Source organism: Limulus polyphemus, unplaced genomic scaffold, assembly GCF_000517525.1.
Source record: "Limulus polyphemus unplaced genomic scaffold, Limulus_polyphemus-2.1.2 Scaffold1287, whole genome shotgun sequence".
Lineage (NCBI taxonomy): Eukaryota > Metazoa > Arthropoda > Merostomata > Xiphosura > Limulidae > Limulus > Limulus polyphemus.
The window spans coordinates 37,052-45,507 of NW_013666897.1; positions in this window are offsets into that span (position 1 = coordinate 37,052).

Genomic DNA, 8,456 nt, shown 5'->3' on the forward strand with positions numbered 1-8,456 from the left:
ATATTTAGAAAAAAGGGCAAATAAAAAACGTCAGTTATTCCGCTTAGAGTAATTTCTACATGTCAATGTGTTCAATAAAAAAATGGAAATTATTATATTTTCTTATAAGGTACAAAAGTATTTTTAAGTTCACTTATAAGAAAAAACAACAACTCAATGCTGTACTACTCAAGTTTCTGTTGATTAGACTTTATAGCGAAAACTAAGTCCTTGTCTCTGCACAGTAGTGCAGATCGCTTGCTCTTAAACCTTGTCTTAGAAACGCTTTGTTTCTGAAAGAAGCTACTACATGGAATGAACGCGGTAGGAATGCGCTTGAAATTTTCTAAGATGTTACATCGATAGTACCATCCAAAATTTTGTTTTAAATGTTATCAAAACTAACGATCAATGATAAAACTCATTACTACCAGAAAGTTGAAGAACAGCATTGATACTAAGAGTTTAAATTCGATGACGAGGAACCCACTTTGAGACTAATAATGGCTGGAGACGGCTTAAATGGGTAATGTCTGATGATGACAAAACCTTGTCGAAACGTTGTACATTTGCTGTCATGTTAAACTTATATTAAAGTTTTTCTTCATTACCCATTTAAGCCGTCTCCAGCCAATACTAAGAGTTTATTTGATGGAGAAGTCCGTAGTTTAAATGAAAAATGAAAATCTTGTACAGATGTATCAACACGTGATTTATTTAAGGTTAGTATGCATGGGGTGGTCTAATGTTTATCATGTCAACTGCGTATCTGAAAGTCCAAGGTTCACTCTGCGATGTTACTTAACATGTTCCGCATTTGTGGCCGTCTTTGCGTTAAAAAATAATAAATCCCGTTATTTGGTTTAAAGCCAGACCAAAAAATCTTGTAGGGTTGGGTGATCTGACTGGTCCTTCTGATCAGTAGTTCAAAACTAGGGACGTTTTCGTTCAAAATACTAACGTCAGTTCTTTCCGTTTAGCGTGTGTATTCATTTAATTTCTCGTAGTTAAATAATACCAACTGCTCTTTAACGAGCGTAATTAATATTACCAAATCCGAGACTTAGACATTCACGTAATGTAATATTGATATTACTTTTCAATAACATAACACATACATATATTTGTTACCTCAAAGGTTATTCCTTTTTATATTTCTACTAGCTGAGTTACCAGGCATTGCACGGTAAAAATTGAGATTTGAAATGTATAGATCAATATTTTTTCAGCAACTTAATCGCCTCCCAGTGACACAGCGGTATGTCTGCGGACTTACCGCGCTAGAAACCGGGTTTCGATACCCGTGGTGGGCAGAGCACAGATAGCCCATTGTGTAGCTTTGTGCTTAATTACAAACAAACAAACAAGCAACTTAATGAGTAAGTAGACAAAAGCTGTGATGCGAGAAATAAAAAAGCATTTAATCAAACAAAGCTTTATTTGAAATTATAATTTACAATACTTCTTTATATACAACATTGCATGTTTTTTCCAAAAGGAGAGTATACATAAAGATTGTTAGCTGTTCCTACTCTAGAGCATCCTACATACAGTTGGCCACGAGAGAAGCAGTCTTCTTGTAACTGTAGCCCAACAACTTTCACTGTTTGTCCTTGTGATTTGTTGACCGACATGGTAAAACTTAATCTTACTGGAAATTGTAAGCCCCTAAACTGAAACGGCATCTCTGATGTTATTAGAGGTATCCTAGGAATAAAAGTATCTTCCCTCTTGCCACAACCAGTTTGAATTTGTGCTTCAATGACATGAGGCTCTAATTCCTTTATTATTAATCTGGTACCATTGCAGAGCTTAGGCTGATCTAAATTTCGTAGAAGCATTATAGGAGCTCCAACTTTAAGTTGTAGTTGGTGAGGAGGCAATCCTGGAAATTCCAAAGAATTTAGAAACTCCGTTGGATAGTTGACAACTTCATTTTGATCGATAACTGTATCAATTGATTTGTAAATATAAGGATTCCCTGGAATATTTTGGAGTAGTTGTTGGTTGATAGAATTAACTGTCACATTTTTCGGTGCCAATATTGCTCTTTCACACAACCAAGTAAAGTTTTGTAGTGATAACTAAAGTTAGTAAATACTTTTCTATTAACACTTTGGACCATTGTGCTGATTGTAGATATGACTTTGTTGTCATGGTCAAAAAAATCTATTACAAAAAAATGGCGCAATAATAATTAATTTTCAATTTCGTCATTAAATACTATACTAAATACAAAATAAATAGCACCATTAAATATCTTGTAAAAAACTGGTTATTATGAAGTTATTCTAAAATTTGTAAGTTCCAACGTTTGGTTTCCTATAGGGAACAAATAAACAAACTTCCTCTATTATATATATTGATAATATGATTATATAATGCCAGCCTTTGATATTTATTTATCTAGTTTCGCGTTTAAACTCGTTTGTACCATAAATTTAACTATATTACACTTTAATCGCCAAAAGCTAGCTAAGCAACAGATTGTATGCTGGTTTCGGCGTTCAGAACATAGCATTTAAAGTTTTTGTGCTCCAAACATATATAAATAGCTTTCCGAACAAACGTTTATCTCACATCATTCAACCCAGCCGGCCTGATGAGCTCTGGAATTGAACGAAAATTCTCCTACGACTGTGACTTGTGGGAGACAATCCAAATCTAAAATACTATTTTTACACACACTTATAATCCGTAATGGACAAGGCAAGAGAAATTTGAAAAAAAATACAGTCTAGAGTGCTTTTTATCGTTTAAAAAATATACACATTTTTAAAGGATAGTTAACATATTGTTCGAAAAAAAAATGCAACAGATATTTTAATTGAAATAGAAGAATCCTGATGATGGATGATTTTATTTATGACGACTGAAATTAAACATGATTAGTTTTTAATGGTCTTTAATCATGTTGTCCCTCTGTCTGTAATAAAAACAGTGTAAATTAGAGGTGGCTTTCTGTAAAATTCTTGGTTTGAGAGCCGAAAGTAAACGAAAAAAATCCACATTTGATTATTTGTTGTATAAAGCCACACAAAGGGCTATCTATATAGATATGTCCTTATTGCACCTACGGCACCAAAGTGCGACAAGGGGCCGTGAACCATGATCCCCCAGATTCACAGTCCGAGCAAGCAAACCACTAGATGACGCCTGGCACAAAGATATATGTACACCAATGAAATAAGAACAGATACACTTTGACAAAAATACAAAGAAGTATAATCATTTAAAAGTCATAACCTTGCTTCGACTTTTTCAATTCTAAACTGTGCTTTGGCGTCATGTCGCCGTCAATTTAATCTATACTTTTTATAAAAAAAAATAATTGTTTGCTGGTTTCTTAATATCCTATAAAGATCTCAAACTATTCTGAAAGAGTGGTTAGTATGTCAGAACTATTCTTATTTAAAAAAAAAAATCCTGTAGAAGTTAGTTACAATTTGCTTGTTTTAATGCAAAGCTATATAATAGGCTATCTGCGCTCTGTCACACTAAGGGGAACCAAACCCCTGATTTTAGAGTCGCAAGTCCGTCAATTAACCGTTACCCACTTAAGGACGAAAGTTACAGTGATTTCTTAGAATAAATCAATATGGCGCTAATCCCAGTAATAAAAACCACTTGGTTGTGTTGTACCGAGAACAACTGTAAACTGTAACTGGGGGCTTCAGTCCGTTTAAACATTTTAACACCTGCCAAACGAGTCGGCCCGGAAAGGTCTTGGTTTAATTAATTAACGAAAAAAAAAGACGTTTGGAACTATTTTCGAGATCTCGGTCGCTGGACCAGACTCTTGATCTGACCCGAGAACATGAGAGCTAACATGAAGAAGTTATCTTGTAAAAGTAAATTAAAACAATTTAGGAATGAAACATGCTTGAGATGTTCGAAGTATGGTTGTGAATGTGATGGTTTAAGGGTAACAATTAAACTAAACCGTGGTTCCACGTCGGATGAGGAATATCTTATTCGAAGATATTCCATCCAAACCGATTTGACATACCAGCTGAATCGGAGAATCGTCAATTAATTACTGCATTGACAGCAAAACATAAAACAACGGGGCACAATATAACTGTTATCTTCAAAAACTGGGATTGTAATCATATATAAGAAATCGTCGGTTTCAACATTGTATAAAACTAACGGTACAGTAAAGCTCGAAGATGTAGTTTTGAAGTAGATGCAGATGCACAGTGCGTTGCAAGATGATTTTCTGGCAATCCTCAAATTAAATGTCATCTCTACAATAAAGAGTAAATATAAGAAGGATGGTATAAAGCCCAGTATGGTACCACCTTAGTATAATCCATATAAATTTCATCATGTCATATCTTCATTAATATTTATTAATTTTTTGTTGTTGTTTTAGAAGGTGTGCCGACCTTTATTCATCGAGATCTATCGAAATAACCCTAAATCACAGGTTTCCGAAATGAACCCCTGTTGAACATCCTAGGCGCAGTATTATAAGATGATGGGCTGGCACGTATAGGTGATGTTAATATATGATGTACCGTTCTCAACTTTACTACTGTAGGGTGGTTTCTAGTAATCGTTTATAATCTTGGGTAAAAAACTAAACTTTTTAAAAATATATTTAAAAAACACCAATCCAATAGCTGGTTTTAAGCTTCTTAGTATTTACCAGTTTTTGTGATTTTAACGCTTGTGTATTTGAGAATTGTGAAAAGTGTTAAAAATGCCACAATATATTTCACTGACTGAATGAATCATTTCTATTTAAAGAACGACTCACCGAGCTTCTGAGAAACAGATTACATACAGAAATGGTGAAATTATTTACTATAGTTGTATAGATCAAAGTAATACAGAACTGGTCAAAATGTTTACTAAACTATATAGATAAAAAATATACAGAACTAGTCAAAATATTTATCAACTAATCCTTTGACAAACCTATATTAGACTTGTTTTTATTGGCTCTGACATGGACAGTGAAAATTGAAAGTTCATTCTACCCTAACGTAAAGTAAGTAAATATATACATATTTTTAATTCATCGGTTGCCCCCAATGGCATAGCGGCATGTCTGCGGACTTACAACGCTAGAAACCGGGTTTCAATACCCGTGGTGGGCAGAGCACAGATAACCCATTGTGTAGTTTTGCGCTTAATTACAAAAAGAAAAAAAAAAATAACGATTACTATATTTGTTCTTACTGCCATCTAGTGAGCTTTTGGAGAATTGTATTCTTTTTTCCGTCAAAAACGTTTAAAATTATACTATTTAATGTCACATAAATTACTTTTAACTGTAATTAAAATGTTAAGGACATATACTACACTAGAAAGTATATCATTAACCCTACCGACACGGGTCTTCTTATGGTCACGGGTGAAAGGCCATGTCATCACGTTTGTTGGCTCACATTCAAAATTTTATTGAACTACTATTTTATGAATGTACGTTGATAAGTTTGGTATCAAATTGTAGATTATAATTCACATTTTAGTATTATACATTAGTTAATTTCTTAATTTAAAATTGAATATTAAAAAAGCCTAAATATCGATTTTTTGTGTGTCACGTGATATGTGGAATGCAACATTGGTCCAAATTAGATGTTTGTGATGTCCAAATGCGAAGTTTATAGTTTCTTACGAAATAGATACTCAAATTACCGATACTGACAAGCTAGAATATAAGATAAGAACCTCCTATATGTTCTATTTTCTGAGATATTAATATATTTATTGAATCAACCAAGGTGGCCTCGCCCACCTCTTCATTTTTTGAAAATACTTGCTCTCTTATACCTACTTCGTCCAATGACGTGCGTATAATCAATCGAAAGCTCAGAATGTCCCCTAGTGGTTTTCTCAGCTTCTGTGAAGTATTTGCGCGGCAAATTCTTTCTTTTCGTGCTCGAAAAACATATTTTTTTTAGACCCAAATATAACTTAGTTACTCAGCTTGATAAATTATAATGGAATTCTGTGGTGTTGATATAGTAATTTATGATTTTTTTTTGTTATTTCAAAATGTTTATGTATAACCTAAACAAATTTATTTTGTTTTACATCCTCCACGTGGGAAATTTTATAAGGCTTAGTAACATACAGCAAGCAGCAAACGAGTATGAAGCTCGTAACTAGAAGAATTAATTGTTTTTTATAGTTCTTTATTTACTGTTCTATATTTTAAGACAAATAACTGAAGTTTAGGAACTTATTTGTAAACATTAATTATGTATTATAACTGAAATGTGATTGTATTATACAAAATACTAGTCCAATACACACAGCCAAGAAAGATCACTTTGTAAAGGCCAGTTTTAGATTCTTGGATACGGTAACACGACTGGATGTGTGCCGCGTAATTGTAGCTTCTGTAATGTTAGCCAGGCATAGCTGAAAGGCAACAAAATTAAAATAATATATATATATAGATGTATAATGTTATAAGATTTAAGCTATTTAGACTAAACATTTGTGTTTTCTAGTTATAATTTGTAATCATTCTAGAACAAAAAAAGCATAATTTATATATATTTCCTAATTTTTTATGGAGGTTACGAGGTCGGTCAAATCGACTAAACCAATACAGAGATACAATAGTGAGAATAACAAATAAAATACAAAGTTTTTTCTAAAAAAATTGATAATTATTTTAAAGTTATAACGATTTCGCATGCGAAACTGGAAAATTTTCTGATGCATAAAAGTATTTTTCATCTTAAAATCAAAATTACTTTTTCATGTTGGATAGTCAACATTCGAAAAGAAAAAAAAATGCATGAGAAAAACATTAGTTTAAAAATCTTAAAACTTAATAAAAATATGTGATATTCTGCGTATCAAAGCCTTGCAATGTTTACTGATAATCTGCAAAATCTCATGAAGATACGTTTAGGGTATTAAAATTTATAGTATGGAAACTATAACAAGAACAAAATGGTTACGAAATCAGTCCCTGGGATCGAGCCCTGCTGTTTTATTTTCCCTTAACATTTTAATTAGAGTAAAAGTAATCTATGTGACACTAAATAGTTTCATATTAAATATTTTTGACGGAAATAGGAATAAGCCTCTTATTTTCTTAACATTATTAACTATATTAAAACATTGAGCCATAACATTCATTGAGGTATGAATACTCTAGGGCCCGGCATAGCCAGGTGATTAGGGCGCTCGAATCGCAATCTGTGGGTCGCGAGTTCGAATCCCCGTTACATCAAACATGCTCGCCCTTTCAGCCGTGGGGGCGTTATAATGTTACGGTCAATCCCACTATTCGTTGGTAAAATAGTAGCCCAAGAGTTGACGGTGGGTGGTGATGTCTAATTGCCTTCCCTCTAGTGTTACACTGCCAAATTAGGGACGGCTAGCGCAGATAGCCCTCGTGTGGCTTTGCGCGAAATCTAAAACAAACAAACAATGAATATTCTAACACCATGACAATATTGCTGAGCTTTGTGATTAGATAATTCTGATCCAAGATAAACAGAGGTTAAATATGTTATACTAAAAGAATATTAGAGCCTCAGTAAGTTGTTACAGACTATACAACGCGCACAGGCAAGCTCTATCCGACGACCTTGCATATTTACAATAACCTTACAGTGAAGTTTCCATTGCGAAAAAGCTATGCTGTAAGATTGTCGTGCAAAACTACATCGCTATTTCTTGGTTGCTTTCCATAAGCCAACTAGTGTACAAGGACGGTGGTTTTCCAACACACGTTTCAACAATTCGAACACACATAAGTTTAAAAACTTGATCGGCATGTTTTCGTATGGAGTAGCATAATTACACTATTCCATTTTCGGCTGCATAATGTACGCGATGGTAGAGCAGATATGTTTAGGATTTAACTAGTGAGTTTTATTGCTGTTTCAGACAGATATCATTTTGATTATTTTGTGTACTGTTGCCTAGGGTACGTGGGTGACTTTTACCACTCAGATGTTACAATATGACTTGTTGCAGGTCTCTTCTCGATGGTCCTGCCTCCCCAAGTTGATTCATATTCCAATGCCATTAATTACAAGAGATACTCCCATATTATAAAATTTTAAATCCCTTTTTAACACATCTTTATGATCTCAGTGTATGAATATTTTGGGCTGGCAAGGATTGTTCAACAGCCCTTTCCAAACGCGGTTAAATTTCGGTGACGTCAAACTACCTACGAATGCTAAACAATGTAGTTCTGTTTGTTATGTATTAGAATTTCAAATAGCCTGAAATTGAATTAACTGATAAATTTAAATTTAGTAGTTAAATTGTACTTTGGATTTAGTAGTTAAGTAAAAGCCGATATATAGTGAGTTTTTGATATTTGCCAACACGATTGATACAGACAGTTTTCTTTTATAACATAAATACGGTTTAATATGCACACAACAATACAATTTACAATAACAAGTATTACAAATAGTTATTACAAACAATGATTTATAAACAAAAGTTGCACAAACTTATAAGTAATATAAAGTCTTCTTTCT